The 25,198-nt window shown below is 39.9% G+C and overlaps 1 long non-coding RNA gene across 1 annotated transcript; it reads right to left on the bottom strand.

The window, feature by feature from the left end:
* Window positions 1-485: 485 nt before the first annotated feature.
* Window positions 486-24,649, bottom strand: LOC121852160. The gene is made up of 4 exons (XR_006086059.1): window positions 24,548-24,649; window positions 3,237-3,286; window positions 2,757-2,833; window positions 486-570 (listed from the first exon to the last, which is right to left on the bottom strand). It is a non-coding gene; the product is annotated as an uncharacterized LOC121852160 (long non-coding RNA).
* Between the last annotated feature and the right edge of the window lie 549 nt (window positions 24,650-25,198).

A 25,198-nucleotide genomic window follows, 5' to 3' on the forward strand; every position in this document is an offset into this window, starting at 1 on the left:
CAGGGCTCACAACCACCTAATCTGGGGTGATTGTGAAGATCTTTCCAACAAGTAGATCTGGTAATAAAAGTAATCAGTGTTGATATGTCACCTTATCATGTTGTTGAAATGTCTCAAAGCAATACACTGGAAAAGGATGTAATGAAAAACAATTATGATTTAATACATTTTTACAATAAAGTTTAAAATGTATTCAAATTGCTTTTAATTTTTCTTCTGACATCACTTTCCTTTATGTTGCTTTTCTTTATCTCTTTAGCTCTTTAATTCAATTTCATTAAACATTTGCTACACCCTTTTTATATTTTCTCTTTTCTTAGTATCTCCTGGAGAATGTAACAAAGGACTTTGTAAAAAGTGAAACAAGATGTCTGTAAAGTGTAGTGACTGTATTTGTAGGTGAACGCACCAGCCAATTTGCATGCAGCAATGTCCCACTGACAGACAGTAGGTAAATGACCAATTTTTTATCTTCGGTCTTGTTGGCCATGGCACTGGGAGAAACTTGTTTCTCCGTCTCCCTTCTCTTTCATCTCTCCATCTGGCTTACTTGCAATGTTGTTACATTCTCTAAGAGAGAAGAAGCAAAGAGGAAAATATGAAAATGTGTGTAGTAAACATATAAGGAAATTAAATAAAGAGCAAAACAAAAGACATGCAACATTAAGGGAAAGTAATATATCACAAGAAAAAATTAAAGAAATATGAACACATTTAGCTCACTTTTAAACTTTATTGCAAAACTATATCAAATCATCATTCCCTTCCTTTACACCCTCTTTCAGGGTGTTGTGTTAGTAATATCAGGAACGTAATTGGGGTACTTGCTGTTTTACCGTTTAGCAGGTTGGATGATCTGTGCGTGTGAAATGATTAGTTTTGCTTTTCACATCGAACTTTGAGCGTATGGTATAGGCAGAAACTTAGGTAAAGTGCTAGGAGTGTGCTTCATAGTTGGATGTTACGTCCTTCAAATCAGACATTCAAACAGATGTTTAAACAGCCATGAAATGAAAGTAAATGGAATAAATCTAGACCTAGGTGGAATTTCTCCCCGCTAGTGCAATGTATTATGCATCCACTTTCAATTACTTGCTTTTAATGAGTAGTCCTCCCACAAAACACACAGCCACTACACTTTAAAGTATATCCCGTGAATCGCTTTGAGACATGAAAGACTTGAAAAGCGCTATACCAAATATAAGAATTATTATTATTATTATAAGCACATGACTTCTGTGGGATAGACCCAATATCATACAATATATTAAAGAAATGCTTTTTAGTGAACTAAACAACAATATATATTTGCCATAGGAGTTTTTGCTGAAAAAGTCAAAGCAATAGCAATGAAAGTGGTGGCATCTCTAGTATGTTGTGGTCACTCTAGAATTCAGTCATTATCAGTTGTATTTTTGGTCTTTTTCCATGTTTCAGCAATCTGTTGAAATCCTTTAATCTAACTTTCTTCACTAGTTTCACTATTATATGAGGATTTTTGGCATGAGATATCCTACTTAATGAGTAATAATAATAATAATCCTTGCATTGGATACAGCGCCTTATCGTGTCTTTGAGATGTCTCAAAGCAGTAACCAATTGCGTACAGCAGTGTCTCACAAATAGTCGTGGATTGAGTAAGCCTTTGGTGGAGCAATTCCAGCAACCAAACAGCTGAAAAGTAAAATTGATTGTACATTGTTTTTGGCACTGGTTCAGCAGTATATAAAGCTTCAGTGAGTATCACTAAGTGCTGATAGCACAGACGAGCAAGCACTTTGAGATGTCCTCCTGATGTGAAAGGTGTCAAATACATGTAAATTGTATTGTATTGTAAAAGTTGCAATGAGTCTCTGCCTGGCATGCAAGGTGCCCTCTGACTAGGTATGTGTAGGGAGCAGTTCTCCAGAGCACCCATACAAGGGACAGGTGGGTTTGCAAAGCTGGAACCCAAATTTATTGTGGAAATTTTATTGGAGAACACACATGTGGTCTCCCCTCTAGCAATCACATTCTGAGCCCACTTCTCCTTAATCTGTGTCCTGGGTTACCAAATTCTGCACCCATATAAATCACTGACAAAAGAGGCAGTTTAAAAAACATTAGAGACACTTAGATGGGGGTAATTAAAAGCTTTATTGCAGAGTTAGGGCATGTGAAATGCTCACCTATAAAGCAACACAATTACCATTTTTAAATATAGCAGGTAACTATACTATTAACAAAAACAGAAGTAATCCACTCTCGAAAACTATACTATTAAGTCAGTTTGCTTAGTCATAAGCACGTTAAATGTTGATACGGCGCATTTGACATATATATATGTGAATAAACAATGAAAGGTAAAGCTATGTAGCTACACAATAATATAAGGTCAGCTCAAAAGCACAACATTGGTCACAAATAATAAATAATAATAATAATTTAATTGGTCACATTTCATTATCAAAAAAAATCATGACAACTTCAGAAGATATTGTGAGGTAAGAACACATCCGAAGATATGGCTAGATAGGAAGATGATATGAATCAAAAGGTTACTATTATTAGTGTAGATGTATGAGAGATTTCATAGGTATGAAAATCGAGTGCTTTGGGTAAGGCATAGCCTCAGGGGTGGAGGCAATAGTTTGTGTAGTATGCTGTAGTGGAGATGTGTCCCGTAAAGCTCTTTGTTAGTCCACCATGAAATCATTGGGTTACAAATCCAGTAAAATGAGAATTGCACATCCTTCCCCCATACATGAGACTGCTACCTGCTGAGTGTGGAGTGGTACAGGCAGAGGCTGGGAAATGATCAACTATCTTGCTTTCAGCTTCAGAAGATGTCAAGCTGAGGAGACCACAAAGGAAGATAAAAAGGGAAAGAAAAGTAATGAAGAAGAAGTGCCTTCCATGGTTGAGTAAATCAGAACCAAAATATAATTGATAGACTATAACATTTCTCTAGTTAATACATTTTATATCTTATAAACCATAACATATAGAGTTTATTGGACTCATGATCTGCACAATTTGAATATTTAATTTAGGCCATTTGAAGGATATAATTTGAATTCAGTGGCATATTATTGAATCCTCTCCAGTTAACTGGCAGAGCTTTGGAGGCTGACTCACAATGCGACTTTTGCAATTTCAGCATCATTAATGTCAATTGAGGCACAGTGTTCCTTTACACTGACGATTAGGATTTCTCATCAGCAAACATGCTCATTAATGGAAAAATCTTTACTTACTTTATTCTCACTTCATTCTGGGGTATCCAACTCTTTGTATTACTGGAGATCTGATAGTTTCCAGAAAAACAATACAAACACAAAAGCATCTTACTGTGGTTAGACACCAAAGATAATGCTGGAAAACTTTGGTGACCTGAATGCAATGCAGAATTTCCCTTTAGAAAGAATTGTTATTTACAGTAAATAGTTGAGTGTTTGATTACTCAATTTCTGTAGCAAGGTCGAAGCCCCCCACCCTCGGTATTGATTCACAGCAGCTTCACAAAGCTCTGAAACACCTTCAAAGGAAAAACACAGCAAAATTACCAAATGTCAGTGTGATGCCTGCACCTATTATTTTGGCACCTATTTATCAAATAGCACCTTCTTAGCGCTTGGATATTATTATTTTATATATTTTTTTCATGAGATTGAAGAATTCTGTAAACCTCCCACTGACTTTCATTCTGCCTGTTCTCTGCCATTGAAAGCCTGAAATATGATCACACACTTACCCAAAGCAAGAGTGAAGGCTTTGTGGGACCGGGTCACCAGTCAGGACCATGACTTAAAATAAGTCGAAGTCTGATCTCCCTTTTTATCGAATTTGAATGAAACTGATTGGGCAGCTCTCAAGAGTAATCATTAAACTGAGTGAAAACTTGAGGTTTCCAAAACTTATTCAAGATGCACCCTTTAGGTTCGTAAACACTATTTAGTCTCTTATACTATATATATATATTTACACACAGACACAGACACACACAGACAGAGAAAGGCAAAACTGGACAGTTTGATATATAGTAGAGATATAATTGAAAGTGATTCTATTCAAGTGGTACATCTAGACTTTTTATAGTCCAGGATGATACTTCAGCAAAATACTGGGGGAGCACTATAGCGTTGGAGATGCCGTCCTTCAAATTACACATTAAACCGTGGTCCCGTTTATCTCTTCAGATGGATGCTAAAGATTCCATGATACCATTTAAAACAGAAGAGAGTTTCATCCTATTGACCTGACCAACAAACTCTCCAGATAAATCAATTATTCTCTTTGTTGCTGTTTGGATGAACCTTTCTGTGTGAAAATGGCTGCCAGATTTGTTCACAAAACCAGTAATTAAATAGACAGTAATTAATTCTAACAGGTTTTGAGATATTTTGATGTAATAAAGTGTTGTAAAAACACATATTCTTATCAGTGACAGCTAAGATTGTCTCAGTACCAAAAGCCGAGAAATGTTTAAAACATTTTTCATCCCTTAGTCCCATTTTATCTAATTCTTCCAGAATACCTTCTCTTTCCATCATAGCATCAAGCTGTGTTTTTTTTAAAATGAGTCTAATGTCCTGGCCTGGCCTCAAACGCCCTTCCTGGTAACCTGTTCCAGCCATTACTTATGCCCTGGGTGAAGAAATACTTCCTGGTGTCTGTCCTGAAATTGTCCTTTGTAACTCTAAACTCTAAACCTTTTGTTCTGTTATCTCAATGCATTTGAAAGAATGATTCTGGATTCAGTTTCACAATCCTACTAAGAAACTTTTGTACCTCTAGATTCAGAGACATCTCCTTTCAAGAGTGAAGTGCTCTAGTTTGTCTCATCATTGCTTATAGTTAGCACATTCCTCTAAAACTGAGGATCATCTTTGTTCAGGGTCTGTCCAGCCCTCTTCTGTCGTGGTGACCAGAATGTTGCACTGTGGCTTGATCAGAGAGAGTGATATTTAGCATTGGCATGATTTCTGGAAATCTGGAGTCCTGTAGCTCAGTGGTTAGAGCACTCACCTCGCAAGCAAGAGACCTGGGTTCGATTCCCGACTGGGCAAAACAATGGGCAAGTTTCCTCATTCCACATGTTTATCTAGCAGTAAGTAGGAACCCGGTTGTTAGTCAATTAGCGGATCGCTTTTTTGGGGGTACTAATTGCTTAAAAAAATTAATAAATTGGTCACTCAATCTGTTTGTGGGACACTGCTTTGCGCAATTGGCTGCTGCGTTTCACCCACAAAATATATAATCAATTTATTTGACAGTATATTCTCTGAAGCGCTTGGAGAAGTCTCAAAGATGCGATAAGGCTCTATATCAAATGCAAGGGTTATTATTATTATCTAAACTTCCAGAGGACTTGGGTGTCCTTGTACACCAATCACAGAAAGTTAGTCTGCAGGTGCAGCAGCAATTAGGAAGGCGAACGCTATGTTAGCATTCATTATGAAAGGATTAGAGTATAAGAGTAGGGAAGTCTTGCTGCAACTGTATAGGGCCCTGGTGAGACCACATCTGGAATACTGTGTGCAGTTTTGGTGTCCTTATTAAAGGAAGCATGTACTTGCCTTGAGGGGGTGCAGCGTAGATTTACTAGGTTAGTACCAGGGATGAAGGGGATGAATTATGAGGATAGGCTGACCAATATGGGCCTATATTCTCCAGAATATAGAAGAATTAGAGGGGATCTTATAGAAACCTATAAGATCATCAAAGGGCATGATAGAGTAGATAGTGGGAGATTGTTTTCCCTGGTTGGAGAAACTAAAACCAGGGGTTACAACCTTAAAATCAGAGGCCAACCCTTTCACACTGAGTTGAGGAAGAACTTCTTCACTCAAAGGGTGGTGAATGTATGGACCTCACTACCCCAAAGGGCTGTTGACGCTCAGTCCTTGAACATATTCAAGACTGAGATAGATAGATTTCTTATTGCAAAAGGGATTAAGGGATATGGGGATAAGGCAGGGTCAGGTTATTAGCTGGAGTTAGATTAGAAGATCAGCCATGATTGAATGGTGGGCCAGGCTCAAAGGGCCGAATGGCCTACTCCTGCTCCTACATGTTATGTTATGTTAAACTCAACTGATTTAGCAATAATAGCCCAGCGCCCTGTTTGCCTTATTTATTGTTGTTTCACACACTTTTGAGATAGTGAGCAATGAATCAACTGACATCTCCAGATCCTTTTCAGCTTCTCCCTTTGTAAGTTCTACCCTATCCATGACTTGTGCTTCCTAGTCTTCCTTTCTATATATAGTCCCTTGTATTCATCTGTATTGATCTTTACTTGCTAGTATCAGATTTTTCAGCCATGTCTGGGGACAACTCATGCATCTCTTTAGTTGTCCATTAAAGTAGAGCAACATCTGGAATTAAAGGAGGCAGCCAAGATCTTACAAAGAGAGCTCGGAAGAGTATGCTCCGAGACTGATATGTAATATGGGTCAATTCAAGGAACTGTATATAGGAAGTAACAACAGGTGACACAAGTACTCTGTGCATGGGATAGAATTTACTGAGGGTCAGTGTGAAGGTCAATTTTAGGAGGTATGCCAGGAAGTATTTCTTTACCCAGAGGGTAATTAACAGCTGGAATGAACCTCTAGGAAATGTGGTTGAACATCTCTGGGGCCCCTGGGTTCAATTATAAGAAACAGCTTGATACTATAATAGGAGGACAGCAGGGTGAGATCACCTACAGGGTCTCCTTTTTTGTAAGATTTTGAATGTTTAATGAAAATAATAGTGCAATGAGAGCACACAGCACTGAGTTATTATTGGCTTGGTAATTAGATAAATATAGCACTGCGCAGAAATATACTTAAATTCACATACAGAGTTGTATTCACACAATTAAACAGACGCAAAGCAATGTGCCCACATACACTTAAACACATGCACAGAGCTGTGCACATGTATACTTAATAATAATAATCCTTGCATTTGAAATAGTGCCTTATTCTGTTTTCGAGATGTCTCAAAGCGCTTCTCAGAAGTGAATTGACTGTATATTTTTGTGGGTGAAACACGGCAGCCAATTGCACGCAGCAGTGTCCCACAAACAGTCGTGGATTGAGTGACCAAATTATTATTTATTTATTGAAGGGCTTATTACCCCTGGAAAAGCAATCCGCCAATCGACTAACAACCAGGTTCCTACTTAATGCTGGATGAACAGAGGCATGTGGAGTGAGGAAACTTGCCTAACGTTTGCTCTGCCTGGGACTCAAATTTAAGTCTCTCACTTGCGAGGTGAGTGCTCTAGAGGCAAGCACAGTGGTGCCTACATGTACACTTAAACACATACACAGAACTCTGCACACACAGAATTAAAGACACATTCAGAACTACACACACCTTCACTTAAACACACGCTCATATAACATGTTATTTACAAGCAAATTCAATACCAAATTGGGTAAAAAACTGTAGATCAGTAAAGGCTGGCTTGTGGTCTGTGATTTGCATTCTGACATTTCTTCAGACATTGGACCTTTTCATGCCTGACAAATGACCTGAAAGCAAAATCCGGCCGCGATCGCAACTTGGAATTTTCACATCCTGAAACCAAAAACTACTAGCCACCAGCTTTTGACCATCATTTAGGAAGTACAGTCTTTCCTGAAACTAAACTGTGTGTGACCTGTCCATAGCTTTAATATATAACCCTGATATTCAACATCATGAATGAACCAACACAATGTAAAGGGAATCAAGTCTAGATTTTGTTGAATGGTAATACTCATATCTTAAATAAACACTCCTGATATTTTCATCTCCATTGGTAAGATCACAAGATTGGTTTGGATGAAGAAGGTCCTTTGGCTCATTTGATCTCATCCTTTCAGATCATCTACCCTACCACCTTCCCATCAAAGCATCAAGCTATTTTTTAAATGAGTACAGTGTCCTGGCCTCAACCACATTTCTGGCAACATGTTCCAGTCGTTTAAGACCTGCTAGCTTAAAAAAAAATTCTGGTTTCCCCCTTGAAATTGCCGTTTGCATCCCTAAACCCATATCCTCTTGTTCTACTGTCTTGTCACATCATAAAATATTGATTTAGGTTTACTATTTCAATCCCATTAAAAATGTTATATATCTCTATAAGATGCCCTCTGAGTCGTTTTCCCTGAAAGATTAAACAGCTCTAGCTTGTCTAATCACTGCTCATGGCTCAGTCCTCAAATGCTAGGGATCATCCTTGTTGCTCTCCTATGCACTGCCTGAGAGCCTTGGCAGTGCCCTGTGTCACAGTAACCAGAACTTTATGCAACACTCGAGTTGGAGCCTGGTCAGAGCACTATACAGCTTGAGTACGACATCTGGGGACTTGAATTCAATTGATTTGGTACCCTATTTACTTTGTTTATTGCTGTCTCACACTATTTTAACATGATGAGTCAACACCTCAAGATCTTGTTCAGCTTCTCCCTTAGCAAATTCTATTCCACCCACAGAGTACTTAAGTTTCTTATTTAATATCTGTAGTATCTTGTATTTATCTGTATTAAAATTAATTTGTCAGATATCAAACACCTTTTCAAAGTCTAAATACACAGCATCATATGGCTTCCCATAGTCAACATAGCTGCTGATCTGCCATTGCCTGCATCTTAAATATTGGCCAGTTATACTGGTTGAATCAGATGAACAATTTATTCATCTCCAGAAATTACAATGTGTGAAATAGAACATCCATTTTCATTCTTCATACCACTGAACAACTGAAAGTCAGCTCAGTGACCATAGAAAATGTGACTCAAATTGTTATCTCCAACTGCAGTACGGACTTGCAAGTTGAACCTGGTTAATCTGAAGAGCAGCAAAGAAGCTTAGAAAGAGAAAGTTATGAAGAATCATGTCGGCAAACATTAAGGTCACGGGTACAGGGTTGTGAAGGGTAAAATTAGGATACATATTGGGACATATATCTTTATACTGAGAGTAAATGATAGCTGGAATAGATGTTTAGGATGTGTTGCAGAGACCAGGCCACTGGATTCACTAAAAATAGTTTAATGGAATAATTGGTAGACAGTAGGGTAGGTATGCTGGAAAGATTAGATCAAAGGGCCAAATTACTTTCTTTAACCTAACCTCAATTTTTNCCTTCAGTCTGATGTCTGTTAAGTGCAAAACCCCATCAGGATGTTTAAGAGTACCTAAAACTGGACTTGATTATGTTCACAGCTTATCCATTTTAAGACCTTTATTGTCAACTCTGTGCTTCCCAAGTAGAGTCTTAAGTGGCTGTCACACTCCAGTTATTAAATCTTACCAACTCACTTGCAATGCTTGAATGGAGTCATTCTTTCAGATGGACATCAAAGATCTCATGGCATTGTTCAAAAAGAAACTCCTTTAGATAGTGTCATAGGATTTTTTATTCCACCTGAACAGGCAAATGGGACCTCAGTTTAATGTCTCATCCGAAGCTCCAAAAATGTAGGAATCCTCTAGCATTGTATCGAGTTTCCACTTAAGACTATGTGAGTTAGTGTCCTAATATACGGCTTGAACCCACAACTGTCTGACTGAGAGGCAAGAGTGCTACCAACTGAGCCAGGTTCACACCATTAATCAGATTGATGGGGTCTGGGGAAGAGCAAGCACTCATGGTGATGCAGATGGGACCTTGTTCTAAAAGATAGAGGTAAAGACAGTAGTGGTATATAACGGGATCAGTTACACCCAGGTCAAGCTGAATCACATGTATCATTATGCTTAACTAGCTGGTTGAAACCCCAGAGTCATTTTTAATGAAATTCTGGAAATAACTTTATATTCAGAAATGGGGAGGGAAACTAGGTCACTCTTATGTCAATCTGCCTAGTAATCTAATGTACTCTTGATTCCAGGTTCACTGATGTTCTGTTCACTTGCCTGTCAGACATCAAGGCTTGCATGAGCCTTAATTTCTTGTAGTTTAACATGGACAAGATAAAAGCCATCTTCTTCAGCTCATTTCTGGTCTGACCTCTTCAGCATTCCTAACTTCTCTCTCTTTAACTCTCCAAACCAGTGCACAAACTTGGGTTTGATTCAATCCTCATTTCTCCTTTCTTCCTCACCATTCACCCCTGACCAAGAACATCTTTCTTCACTTTTGCTAGATTGCTTGCCCTTGCCCTGATCTCGTATCAAATGCCATGAAAACCCTCATTCATCTCCTAACTGGCCTTCTCAAATGCACAAATGCACTTCTTGTGGGTCTCCTTATGGATCAACTCCACCCTTCACCCTCACCTATAAATTCCTAGCACCTCTGTATCTTTGTGATCTTCTCTTAGCTTACTATTCTGCTCATCCCCTCCACTCAGCTAACTTGGGCATGCTGCATGTCCCCTACCCTTTCAGCCCTACCATCAGTGACTGAGCCTCCAGCAACTACTCTCATAACCTGTGGAACTCCCTCCCTCTATCCCTTCATCTCTCCCGTCCCCATCTGCTTAAGTCTCACCTATCCCCTCCGTTTTTAAATCTTAGCCTAAAAAGCTATTTCTTTGACCATGCCTACATTCACCTACCCATTTCCTCTCCCCGCCTCCTGTGCTTGGTATCAGACTCCATTTTAGTGAAGTGCTCCGAGACATTATCAGTAGCAAACTTTTATATAAATTTTAAATGATATTGTCCCTGGTACCAAAGCCTAGGATGTTTCTACAGTCAAGTCCTTCAGAACGTGAGGACCACCACATTACCATTTTGGTGTGCATCTCATGTTATGATTTGACCAAATTCACATTCAACCCAAGAAGCATCCAGTGCTAGGATGTACCTCAGGAGACACACGTGTAAAGTCCGATATTTTAAAGAAAAATTACTTTTCAGGGCTTTCAGCAATTAATGGGCTAAGCCACCCCCCCCCCCCCCCCCCCACACACACACCACACACCGAAATAAGACTATAGAAAAGATCGTAAATTCATGACTTTGAACTTCAGCCACGGGTTCCTCTATCCTGGTCTCACAATGATTGTACAGAGATGTAGCCAATCCCATCAGCTGATTTTGGGGGTTAATGAGTGAAGTAATATTTCCACCACAGAATTAGACACATGAAATGGAGGAACATTTTTAAAGAAAATGTTGAGCTTATTCGGGTATTGCAAATAATATGCAATCTGACTGAATGTCATCAGGTCAAGAGACAAAGAATAACTATTTATAACTGGATTTGCATGTAAAAGCGTTAACTGTATCCTTGAAAGGTATAATAATAATAATAATCCTTGCATTTGATATAGCGCGTTTTGTGTCTTCTAGACGTCTAAAGCACTTCACAGAATATGCTGTAAAGTGAATTGACTGTATATTTGTGAGCGAAACGTGGCAGCCAATTGCGCACAGCAGTGTCCCACAAATAGTCGTGGATTGAAAATGATCAATTTATCATTGTTTTGTTTTGGGGGGATTATTATTAGGCGTGTGGAGTAAGGAAACTTGCCCAAGGTTTCGCCCTGCCTGGAATTGAACCCAAGTGTCTCGCTTGCAAGGCGAGTGCTCTAACCACTGAGCTACAGGACTCCACATATACAATGAGCAAAACTAGGATTTGACAACAAATCACAAGGACAACAAGGTACTGGGCATGAACTTGTGTATAACGCAATTGCCTTTCCAGGTAAGACCTTCCAGTAGTTAATTACCTTCTGGGTAATGAAATACTTCCTGGTGTTCATCATATTGACCTTCACAACCTGAAAGTGCCCTCTTGTTCTGCTGCCTAGGGTGTAGATAAATGTGTTCTCAGATCTATATAGAATCTCATTGCCTCTATAAGGTTCCTTCATAGAAATCTATTCACAAGGCTAACAAGCCCTAATTTTATCTAATTGTTTCTCTTAATTCACCCTTCTAACACAAGAGGCTATTCTTGTTGCTACCATCTGCAACTGCTTCATAATATCTGATTCCTATTGTGAAATGAATACTTTACAGTTCTACTAATAAAAAAATATTTTTTACAAGTACAATCTGCATTATATCTAAATCATGGTATCTGCAGAAATGAGACTGATTTACTGTTGAGGTTGCATTTCATTTTTTTTTAGTCACACTCTAACGTCATGTCAGTGCAGGTTTGTTCCATGTACAATCTCAATATCAATATATCTTTCTAGAATAAATGTCTGAATTCGCTTATAACCTAGTGTATTTCCCCTACATTGTGCTCACTCCCTTCAGATAGAGGATTATAATGGCTCATTGTGTCTTGTAACTTACCCATGTTGCATAGTCAAATAAGAGAAACTTGAAAGTATTATATTTTTTAAAAAACTAAGTAAATAGGTGAGAATAAGTTAATGTGTCACAAAAAATTCCATTTGATTTTCAAAATGAGGATTTGTGCAACATTTATGCTTTCTCCTTTTACATTCCCTGCTGTTCACACTCACTTCTGACATTCCTTTTCAACAGAGAGGGGAAGGACCTGTCTAAGCCACAGACTCACCAACATTCTAGTTTTGTACTCAACAGAAATGTCCATCAGAGATAAAATAATGTTCTTTTGGTCAGCCAGTAGTCTGACACATATGGAAACCCATCATCATGTTTTAGAGTCTCCAAACCAAGCTATTGTGAGCTCCACATATATATGGTATACATTTGTCTGGTATGGAGAGCGGATTCTTTCCCCCAAGCCACACATCCTGCTGATCTTCTCCAGGAAAATTTAGGGGCAGGTTGACAAGAGCCATAACTTGGGAACCCCAGTATTCATTGAGGTACTGCTGGAGTTTAACCAACTTGAATCCAAACAGCTTTCCATTGTGAACATTGGCATTGGCATGCTTCCTGCTGGTTGTCCAGAGAGCACCTGGATCTGTTGGAATTTTAGCTTGTAGGGTTAACAGGAGCCAACTGGGAATAATCCCAGAAACCAGTGTCTTTTCTTCTCTTCAAGTTCTGTTGATGATCTGGGTTGGTTAGTCTGCTATTGGCAGTGCTTTGGTGCATTGCAACTGCCTGGCTCAGGACCTGGACCACTGAGACCGCTATACAGTGTCAACTTGATTACAATATTCCATTGCCAGGTATGCCAACCTAGGGCCAAATCAGCTCCCCTACCCCATGTATTTATTAGGGGTTAAAATAAAAGAAAGTAGATATTCTTTCACCAGGGCTCAGTATCTTTCATTTCGGATACCTGAAATAACAGGGTCTTGAGCTTGCTCTGAATGATACCGTACGTGTTTTCCATCTCTAGCAGGAGAGGAAGTTTAACCCACAGCACAGTGGAAGCAATGTTATGTTACAGCTTGACTGACAGTATCGCAAAGGATCCTTTTTGTTGTGAGTCCACCGCATGCTGATAACAACTGCAGAGGGTGTAGGTTCGACGCAACAGCAGTCTTAGAGGTGAAGTGCTATCTTGTGACCTTTTAGTGGCAACATTCCTTCGGACAGGGTAAATAGTGCTAGTGATCAGAACCAGTTACATTCCCATTCCCATTGACAGTTTCCTATGAAGGGAGTCACAGAATTATCACAATACAATATTAACATTTGCATGGTGCCTTTCACGTCGGGAGGACCTTCCAAGGTGCTGGACAGTCAAGGATTTGGACCCGAGCAGGGTGTTAGGATCTGGAGGGGTGGAGGGCAGGGAAGGTAGGGGTAGGAGGGTGACTGAAGGCGCGATCAAAAAGGAAGGTCTTAAAGACGTGTCTTGAAGGACGCAAGGAAGGGAGAAGGCGAAGGGACTGTGCGGTATAGTTCCAAAGGGTGGGGGCAGAGAGGCTGCAGGCCCACATGCTGATGGTGGGGCAGGCCGGGCGGGAGATGTGAAGCTGGCCAGAGCCTGCTGAGCGGAGGGAGCGGACAGGTTGATTGGGGTTAGCAGGTCACAGAGGTAACAATAGAAGAAGAGGTGGATTTTCCTAAACCATGGATAAAGTTTAGTGGCAATGGCCCAACCAGTCTTTTTTTCCCCACTGCACACACAGGAAACTGTGATACACTTATTTGTGAGTCTGGATTGTAATTTGAATAATTTCTAGCAATTTTTACCAAAGGAATACATCTAAAAAGAGGGTGTGGATAACAATCAAATATATCATCAAATAATTAATTCAATTGTGCATCCTCTAAAGGAACTAACAATTGATGACATTGCATTAACAATAGATTGAAATAGCAAATGTGTTCCGGCAATAAATTACATCAGATAATATCTGACAAGAGTTGCATCGTATGTTCATTGGTGTAGTTGCTGTTGGGGAGATCACCATTAGGGCAAATCCCCCCATACTGTGACAGTTTCCATTTTACTATCAACCTCTTCAATTTAGATTGATAGGAAACAGCAGTTTTGAGCAAACTATTGCACTCAGCGGCTAAGGACTATTTGCAAACTTTGCAACCCCGCATCCCAGGGCGAAATTATTTCGATTACTATCCCTGTTGGAACTAGTTTTGAACCTCTGAGGAGTTAAGACTGAGTTACTGTATTGAGCAGGTCTCCTCGATCGAATACATTAATGAGTCAAGAATGTAGCACCTGCAAATTAGGAGTGGTGACACTAACTGTCACTTTCTGATCGCAGCCTCTTTTTGGCCTGTTTCTTAACAGGGAAAAGAACTGAAATGTCTGAGAAAGGACGGAAAGTAACCCACTGGCCATAAAATATCATTTTTCTTCATTTTTTCCCCTAGCAAATTTCTGTTGCTTTCAATCCCTGATGTATGTATTAGGGTCAGCCTGGTTCAGTTGGTAGCCTCTGACTCATAAGGTTGTAGATTTTAGCCCTTCAGGGCTTTGAATGCACAGCCTATGCTGTCACTCCAATGCATTACTGGGGGTGAGCTTGTCAGAGGTGCCATCATTTGGATAAGATGTTAAACCACTCTGCCTGTTCAGGTGGACGATGAAGATCCTATTGCACTATTCAAAAAGAGAAGGGAGCTTTTCCTGGTGCCCTGTCCAACAATCCCGAAGATAAAATTTGTTTATACATTTCATGGCTGCTTGTGGGACATTGTAGTGTGCAAAAGTCACTGGTTTAACTAGTCCTGCTCCACTATCCACACGAAAATGTCGCACCGAATTTCTCAGATAGAAAAATAACCCTAGGTATATATAGGACAAATGCTGGGAACTCATGGCCTAACATTTATAAATTTCACTATCTATGACTCATGGGTTATTTTGATATAAGTGAGATAAAACCTTAAAACCCGTGTTCTGTTTTTCTACCTATAACATTTTGCTGATTTGAAGGAATTCTACAATAATAATAATAATCCTTTCATTTGTTATAAATAATATTTTTGCTGGTAAGCGGAACACTCTCCAACCATCAACCTTTTAAAGTGAACAAATAGCCCCAGTCCCACTCAGCATAAATGTGAGCCAATTAAATGTGTGACCTCGTAGTAATTACAAGAGGTTCAGATGAGGAAGGTTCTTTGGCATTTGATCTTATCTTTCCGAAGTACTCCCTTACTATCCTCCCATCACAGCTTCGGGGTGTTTCATTTATGCTGGGATCCAGTGTGATGGGATCCAGTATCTAGTGTGATCGCACCACTTGCACCATTAGAGTTAGCTTGTCTAATTATTGCTCACATAGCTCATTCTAACAATGTTTTCTCTGCTGCATTCACAGTGTCACGGTGGCCAGAACTGTGTGCAATACTCTAGGTGCAAAGGCCTGACTTGTGTACTTGCCAGCTTGAGCATGACAACTGAGGATCTGAGCTCAACTAATTTGACAATACAGCCCAACATCATGTTTGCTTTGGTAATGGCTGCCTCACATCGTTTTGACAGTGACTGACACCAACCACCCTTATTTCTCTTTCAACTTCTCCATTGGCAAATTCCACATTTAACACCTCCCTCCATTTTGATCTTACTCCCCTAATGATTACCCTATATATCCTTCCCTGTAGCCAGTTACTAATCCACATCAATATCTTATTTTTGATAGTCAGTGACGTCAGTTTGTGAAGTATGGTACTTTGTCAGAGGCTTTTTGAAAAGCTAGTTATATTACATTATATGGCTTCCTACAATGAAATTGAGATGTCTCCACATCAAAAAAGTCCTTAAGATTAGTCAGACAAGATGTACCCCTTCTGAAGTTATGCTATCTGCCATTCTGTAAGTTATTTTCCCAAGATAATCTTCCAATTTGCTTTTAATAACAATAATAAATTGGTCACTCAATCCACGACTCTTTGTGGGACACTGCTGTGCGCAATTGGCTGCCACGTTTTACCCACAAAATATACAGTCAATTCACTTTACAGTATATTCTTTGATGTGCTTTGAGACTTCCAGAAGAGGAGCTAACAATCTGGCAAAATTAGGTGAGCAATGGGCCATTTGTTTACAATTTGCTTGTAAATGTGGCAGGTGATACAGTCAGAGACATATTACTGTCTTGTCTCACATTTATTTTCATTAAAAAAAACTACTTAGAAAAAAAAAGCAAGTATCAGGTGGTGGAGGCACGAGGGTCTTAATAGCCCCATTCTGTGCAAAAAATTTCTATTTCCATTTATTTCCTAACCACAACAGAAGTTCTTAGTGACTAGGACCTATTTGTGAGGATGAGCACGGAAATATTGCATTGGCTTTACTGGAGTTTTCTACAGCGTAAAATCGCTTGGGGGTACAGTATGCCGGTAAACCTCCGGAACACAGCATTTGAATCTCACAGTATATCCGCCAGGAAATGATGACACTTAATTTCCTACAATATGTTTTTGTTACGTTTATTTCAATTGCAGTTATTCCACTTTGGTAGCTGATAAGCGAATAGAAACTGAAAAATGAAAATCATTTACACGACACACACTATATCCCTTCCTGTTAATATTATATTTTTAGAACCAAATTCTAGTTAAGTGAGCATTTTTAGCATAACATGAAGTAAACAGGTTCATCAGCAAATTCCAACGAATTGTATTTTTTAACCTTTTATCGTGTTTACAGACCGATTTCTTTACTCACCCTTTCAGTAGCCTCAAGCAGCAACCGTTTTATTAGGGTCACAATGTGGGACACAAACACATTCAAAATAGAGAAAGGTGGAGACGTGCAACAGGTCGAAAACTGAAAGACATCTTAATGTTTCTGCTCTCGATTTTTGCCACATTCATCTCCAAAGAGACTTCCCGAGGCTTCAGCAATACAATAAATTACAAATTTACATTTATTTAGCGCCTTTCACATCCAGAGGACACCCCAAGGCACTGGACTGTTCAGGGCTTTCACCTGAGCTGAGAGTGTGTATAGGGTGTGTGTGTGGGGGGGATCGGGAGTGTGGGGGGCAGATGGGGGCAAGGGATGGAAAGGCTGAACTGGATCTTGTTCTGCTGTTCCATTAGATCAGATTAGATGTTTTTTTTTAGGTGACATGCCTGGAGGTGATGGCAAGCAGATCCTAACCAATTCTTCGGGCTGAAATTCCACATAGCCTTATCCTCTCGGGCCAATTTGTCTTAAAATTTAAGATTGCGCTGAATAGTGTAAAAATCTTAAAATTCTTTAATTTGGAAAATCAGCTTCCGAAATAAAATCAAATTTAAACAATGTTCACAAATCTGCATGAGGCTTTAAGCCAAGATGTTCTTACAGGCTACGGCTAGAGGGAATTTCAGGAATCGGAAGAACTAGTGTTGCTGCTGGTTAGGGAGGGCTTGCTTCAAAAGTCATGTTCAGTGGACCTCTGCCATTGCCTCCTATAAGCAGAGAAATCTGGGCTCCTCATTTGTGATTCATTCTTCAAGATCCACCTCAAGACCTTCATCTTTGACCACACTTTTTGCCATCTTCCCCTCCGCTGTCCACCCGATCCCCACTCCAGCTCAGGTGCATATTCTAGACTATGCAGCGCCTTGGGACGCCACCCTGATGTGAAAGGTGCTATATACATGTAAATTTATATTGTATTGTCCGTTGTTTTCCTTGACAGATTGCTTCAAACATGCCAGCATTCCTCCTCCACATAATCTCCTGGTTTGTTTTTCCACTTACATCACTTTCTTCCCGCTTCCCACTGCCTCCTGTTGAGATCACAGTTTGTATGATACTTCTTTGCTGGAAGACTGGTAATCTAACAGTTTTGGTGAATTTGGCACGAAGGCTCTGTGTACTTGTCTGTTCATGTGCAAACAGCAGGAGTTGAGTGTCCAGGGCCCAGTATGTGTCTATGTCAGCCATGTGTAAACATATGTACACAGGGAATTACAGGCGCTCTTAATTATGCAATTAATTGCCAGTAAAAAGGTTGTTAATTGCAGGTGCAATTAAAACATGTATTACATATGGTATGTAACACACAAGTGGTGCACAATACACATTTATACATGGTGTATAATGCACATGCATTTACCCTGATATATGTTGCTCAGTCATTTACATATGGACCCAACCTTATCTCATTTCAAAACAAAGGAAAGAGACCTCTTGAGGAGCCAGTGTAAGTATCAGTCATATGGTGTTCGGCACCTTTACTGAGACCCAAAATAACACTTGACTCAAATAAAATAGCACATTTGGAAAAACCCTCTTTAATCCAGTGAGTCTCTATTTGTTAAATGGGATCTTGCCACAAATGCGGTCAACTATAAGCATTGTGTGCAGCGAATGGGTTTGAGCAATACAGTGGTGAGACATTCTTATCCCTTTTCAGGATAAAGGGAAGAGATATCTTGAGGTGCTTTCTGGTGCTACATTGCACCAATCGTGGTGCTGGAAATACAGTGAACACAATCACGAGAGCACTGCTGTCAAGTGAAACATGGGACATGTCTCTCGGCCTCCTTGCCCCTATCTGAAATATTGTTTTATTCCAGTAAGCCTGGGAGAGAGAGGGGTTATATTGCCAATGGCTGTTATCTGTTATTTAGAGCTCTGAAAAGAAGAAGCCAACCTTGTAATGATTTCCTTATTTGAACTCTTGATTTTTGTTGAAGTAACACAGAATTGGGATAAATGGATGGGTAGTACCATTCCTTAAACATGAGTTTGTTTTAAGTCCTGAGAGGATTTATGTTCTTTATGTTTATATTCTGATTTATGTTCTGAACATAAATTTTACTCAACCATGACGCAAGGCAAATACTTCTCCTTTTCGAGTCTATGCTTGGAAATGATACAATTTTTTGCGACATGAAGATCACTTCTCTATTCTTACATTTTAATTTTGTTAAATGGCATTATTTAAAAAAGAAAGCGAGACAAACCATTAAGAGATTTAAGAGAACAATTTATTGTAAATGCTAGTTAAAAACAGTCATGATGAAAATCAAGATAGGTGCGATTCACTATTCTTGCTGAGCAACACGTGTATCATGGCATTTCATGGATGTGACACATGGAATTTCTGCACTTAAATTGGTCAGAATGAGAAAGGTAAAGACAAACAAAAAAAATTCCACTGTTTGAATGCAAGATTGTTCTTATCATGAAATCACAATAACTTAACTGGAATAGCATGAGATAGCATTACTTTCTCCTTATTCAAAACATTAAAAGAGCTCAGGGTTTTCCTCTTTCCATTACTATTTGTTTTTTAAACTTATTCTGAACAACAATGAAAAAATAAAAGATCCCATGATGTGCACAGTTACAACACACAACACAGTTCAAAGACACTGAATACAGGAAACCTCTGTTGTTTACGGCAAACCAGAGGAAATGGAAAATCGTACTGTATTATTCTCAGACACAACACAGTATGTCATGCTGCTATTAAAAGCTTAATATAAAATATTACCTGCTGTTATCTATTTTAACATTAATTTATTTTAGACCTAATATTTTAGACCTAATGTTTTAGACCTCAGATAAGTTTCCTTGCTCCACACATACGCGTGTTTACCTAAGCAGTAAGTAGGAACCTGCTTCTTAGTTGATTGGTGGATTGCTTTCCACCAATTGATAATAATCCCTCCAAAATAATAATTTGGTCACTCAATCCACGACTGTTTGTGGGACACTACTGTGCACAATTGGCTGCTGCATTTCTCCTACAAAATATACAGTCAATTCACTTTACAGTATATTCTGTGAAGCGCTTTGAGACGTCTCAACGATGTGATAAGGTGCTATATCAAATGCAAGGATTATTATATTATTATAATATACAAAAGCAACATAAAACATAAAAATCTCTTGTGTAAAACTAATCATAAAATTGATATTACTTCAAATAACTTCCAATTTGGGGAGGGGAGGCAATTGTTAACATAAGAACGGTGACTGGAGATGATGAAGCCACGGTTCAATGGTAGAGATGGGAGAATACTCTTTGAGATTTTGCTCTGTTGCCTCCTGGCCAACAATCTCCCAAATAGAATCGGTCATTCATTCCACGCCTGTTATGCGACATTGCTGTGCGCATGCTGGCTGCTGCTTTTCACCCACAAAAATACAGTCAGTCCACTTTACAGTATATCCTGTGAAGCACTTTGAGATGTCTTATTGAGATGATAAGGTGCTATATCAAATACAAAGATTATTATAATTATCCAGAATATGCCTGTGAGTGGGACAGAAATGGAGTGAGTGGAACACAGTCCACCATAGGATAGGTTGTATGTGTTCTGTGGAGAGGGCGATCATAAGTGACCAGAATGGCCTTTCCTCATTCCATGCCTTCTTACATTCTTTCAATGCAACATCATCTGTTTCTACTATCAGGCAGAGTTTTGTATATTTTTCAGAAAGATTTTATTGCATTACTAAAAATAACCAAAAGGAGGTCCTGCAAGTTGACATGATACATTTCTAGTTAATGACAGGATTTGCCGTTTGTGAACTGTTGTATATTAGTCCCTATATTACTGTAATATAATGTATATACTGTTTTACTGATCCTTGTATGCAAGCTGAATCTTTTGATAAATGTAGGGACACTGGAACTACCGTGGAGTTGCTGGTATTCTAATGGTTAAATTCTTTTGCCTTTAATTTTATAAAACTCCTTCTGGGGTACTGCGTGTGTTGCAACCATCATCCCACAATTTTTAAAAAATGTGGTTTTATCATTGCTTTTCACAAAAAAAGAGCATGTTGCTGTGGAGGTTTTGCAGCTGACTGCACAAGGGGGATTCACACATGCACAGTGGTTCTATACAGACAAGACTATAGTACCAGTAATTCTGTTAAAAAACAGCCAACCCACGGGCTTCTCCCCAATGGCAAACAAAAACCCTGGATTGCTTTACTGAATCCCTCTCACCAATTCAAAAATTGCAAATAAGAAACAGAGCAGCACAGAGCACTTGTCTCCAATATGAAAATGGATTCTTATGCTGTGGATCTGCCCCCACCCCCCAAAAAAAATTATTCTGTATACAGAATACCTGGAGACATGAGGAAAAGTGTTGGGAAGCAATCTGCTTGCATGAAAATTAAAAATATGGAGCATAACATTAGCTTTGGAGATGAACAGAAGGACTTCCTGATGTAGCAGACAAACTAACAAATTAGATTTATTATTATAAATTATACTTATGTAGCATCTTTCACATTGGAAGGATGTCTCAAGGCATAAAGCCAGTATTCTAGCTCGGGGTTATCCATTTCAGCTGCTTATAATAATAATAATCCTTGCATTTGATATACTGCCTTATCACATCAACAACAACAACAAGATTCCATTTATAAAGCGCCTTTCACGTCAGGAGGACGTCCCAAGGCGCTGCACAGTTGGGTCATGACCCGAGCAGGGGGGAAATGGTCAGGGTGAGGGGAGGGAAGGGAGGGAGCGAGGAGGGGGGAAATGGTGAGGGGAGGGAAGGGAGGGAGCGAGGAGGGGGTAGAGAGTTGAGAGGGGAGCTGAAGGTTCGGTCAAAGAGAAAGGTTTTGAGACCGGCCTTGAAGGAGGAGAGGGAGGAAGCGGCGAAGGCACTGGGGGATAGAGTTCCAGAGCCTCGGGGCTGAGAGGCTGAAGGCCCGACCACCGATAGTAGGGCGATTGGGGCGGAGGATGTGGAGCAGACCGGAGCCGGAGGAACGGAGGGTACGGGCAGGTAGGTAGGGGGATAGTAGGTCAGAGAGGTAGGAGGGAGCGAGGCCATGGATGGCCTTATAGGTGAGGATGAGGATCTTGAAATCAATCCTCTGGGGGATGGGGAGCCAGAGGAGGCGAGCGAGGGTGGGTGTGATGTGGTCCCGAAGCCTGGCGATATTCCGGAGGTGATGGAAGGCGGTGCCAGTTGTGGTGCGGATGTGAGGGAGAAAGGACAGCTCAGGGTCGAACAAAACGCTGAGGTTCCTGACTGGCTTTGAGAGGTGGAGAGTGCAGCCTTGGATGCTGATGGTGTCTTCGTTCAGACCTCGCAAAATGCTTCACAGAATATACTGTAAAGTGAATTGACTATATTTTGTGGACGAAACATAGCACAGCGGTGTTCCACAAACAATTGTGGATTGAGTGACCAAATTATTTTTTTTAAGGGATTATTACCCTCAGAAAGTGATCTGCCAATTCATTAACAACCGGGTTTTTATTTACTGCTAGGTAAACATAGGCGTGTGGAGAAAGGAAACTTGCCTAAGGTTACACCGTGCCTGGGAATCAAATCCAGGTCTCCTCACTTGCGAGGCGAGTGCTCTAACCATTATACTATAGGACTCCACTTATACAGTAAGAACTTAAGGTGATGAAGGTAATTTCGCCCATTTAACCTCATCCTTCCAGAACCTTCCACCCCTTACTGTCTTCCCATAACAGCACTAAGATGTTTCTTAAATAAATTCACTGCCCTGGCCTCAACCACTCTTCCTGGTAACCCTGTTGTTGATTTAAAAATACTTCCTGGAATCAGTTCTGAATTGCCCCTCACCATCTGACCTTGTGACGTGGCATATTGGAAAGTATTGTTGAAGGTTTACTTTCTCTATCTATACAGCATTTCATGTTTCTCAATAAGACATTTTGAGGGATAAGAGACTAATCTTATACAGTCGTTCCTCATCACTAATTTCTGTAAAGTAGGGATCAGTTCATTTCATTCCTTTATACTGCATCCAAACAATCTAAGATTTCTTCAGCCCTGGGATGATAATAATAATTCTTGCATCTAATATAGCTCTTTATCACGTCGTCGAGATTTCTTAAAGCGTGTCACAGGATATACTGTAAAGTGGATGGATTTTGAATTTTGTGGGCGAAATGTGGCAGCCAGTTGTTAACGCCCCATCCGAAGTTTGGCACCTCCTTCAATGCAACAATCCTCCGCCAGCGTTGCATTGGAGTGTTAGTTTAGACTATGTGATTCCAAGTCCCAACGTGGGGCTTGAACTCACAATATTCTGACTCAGAAGCGTGAGCACTACCACTGAGCCAGGCTGACACACAAGATGCGTACAGTATTCAAATAATGGGAGCAGATCTCCTACTACAGCCTGAATAACAAGTACTGGCACCAGTCTAAACCACTTCTTTATATTAGTGTCTTCCAGCGCTGTAAATACTGCAGTCTATTACTCCCATATCTACCTGTCTGCTCCCTCCGCTCAGCGGCCTGCTACATGTTCCCCGTACAGCTCGCCCCACCTTGGCGGTCGGGCCTTTAACCTTTCTGCCCCCACCCTTTGGAAGACCATCCCACAGTCCCTTCACTTCCCCCTTCCCTTGGCTCCTTCAAGGTCCATCTCACATTTCTCTTTGAGTGTGCCTTTGGTCACTCTCCTACTCCCACCCTCCCTGCCCTCCACAACGACAACAACTTGGATTTATATAGCGCCCTCCACCCCTCCTGATCCCAACTGTCACTCGGGTGCAAATCTTTGACTGTCCAACACCTTGCTATGTCCTCCCACATGAAAAGCGCTGCATAAGTGTAATTTGTTGTTGTTGCAGCAGTGCATCTGCACCTTCCTATAATGTTGTAGTCATCACAGAGTCAAATGTGACAAAAGCCCACAACCACAGATCATTGCTTCAGCCTTAACCTAACTCAACTAAAGCACTGTTAAAGATTTATCCAAATCTATCTCTTAAATACATTTTATTTCTTTGAAAAAAATGTTACTGCAGTCCTTAAAAAGGCCTGAAACAGGTCATAACCCACACATCAAGGTCAACAGGCCTTGAAATAGGAAAAACGGGAACTGAAAATCCTCATACTGTGATCACAAGTAATAAGAGCACTTGTGCAAGTTTGCAAATTAATTAGATGTGTATTTAACCAACAGCCTTGAAAAATCAAACTCAAGTTTGGGTAAATTTTCTCCTGCATTGCACAGACGAAGCCGCGGCAACAATAAATTACATTTTTAAAGAGTCGAGCCCTCCCACTGAGTCCTCCTACAGGAGTCCTCCCAGATGAGTATATATAAAGATGAAATGTCTGCCTGTGTGTCAATCTACATTCCATATTGGATCTTTTGGTTGCAAGCGAAGCTGCAACAGGTACAGCTAGTTATAAAATAATCACATAAAATTATAAGATGTTTCAGTGGAAAAAGATGTAACCACTCACAACTCCTTGTGGTGCTGAGAACTGAAGCAATAAGATCAAACAGTGAAAGGGTAGCCCCCTGAAGCTTATTTCCAGTATTTTTTTAAAAAAAGATTCATACCTTTACATCACCTCTCGTCTTTCGCAGTCCCAATTTCTATAAAATACAACAAGATGTCACAAAGGTTTGGAGTTAGACATTCATCACCTTAAAGCACAAAGTGGCTTGACAGGCAAACAACTGGGAATGTGGATATCTATGCTCTGTGACAACATTGTGCTTTATGAATAATTTACTCCATTTGAGCAACTGATTAATAGGAAATTGAACATGAGTTCATAAAGGCTTGTCAGTAAGGAACAGTCATCATCAGTGTTTTCCCTCCTCTCGATGGTTTGCATTTCTAACTGTGTTAGTTTTTCAATGATGAATGAACTTTTCCCAGAGACTGTAGGAGGTCTCATGATGACTGACCTACTACAGATTCCTTTTAAACACTAATCTTGTCTTCAGATTTAGTAAAGCCTAATGTCACAATTGTCAATCTCAACTATTGATTTGTGAGTATTATAGATGAGTACAAGCATTTGCATATCTTTGTGGAGAAATATAATAAAATCCCTCGAATTCAGTCCTCCTGCAGTAGTTGTACCCAATCTTCAGTCGAATTATGGTGTCAAAAGGTACATTTCATAGTGATAAAGGCAGCTGCATCTCGAAGCACTCGGTGAGGCACTGGATTCAATTGAAAATTCAAAATGTTTAGAAACA

The sequence above is a fragment of the Callorhinchus milii genome, unplaced genomic scaffold, assembly GCF_018977255.1.
Source record: "Callorhinchus milii isolate IMCB2004 unplaced genomic scaffold, IMCB_Cmil_1.0 Scaffold2, whole genome shotgun sequence".
NCBI lineage: Eukaryota > Metazoa > Chordata > Chondrichthyes > Chimaeriformes > Callorhinchidae > Callorhinchus > Callorhinchus milii.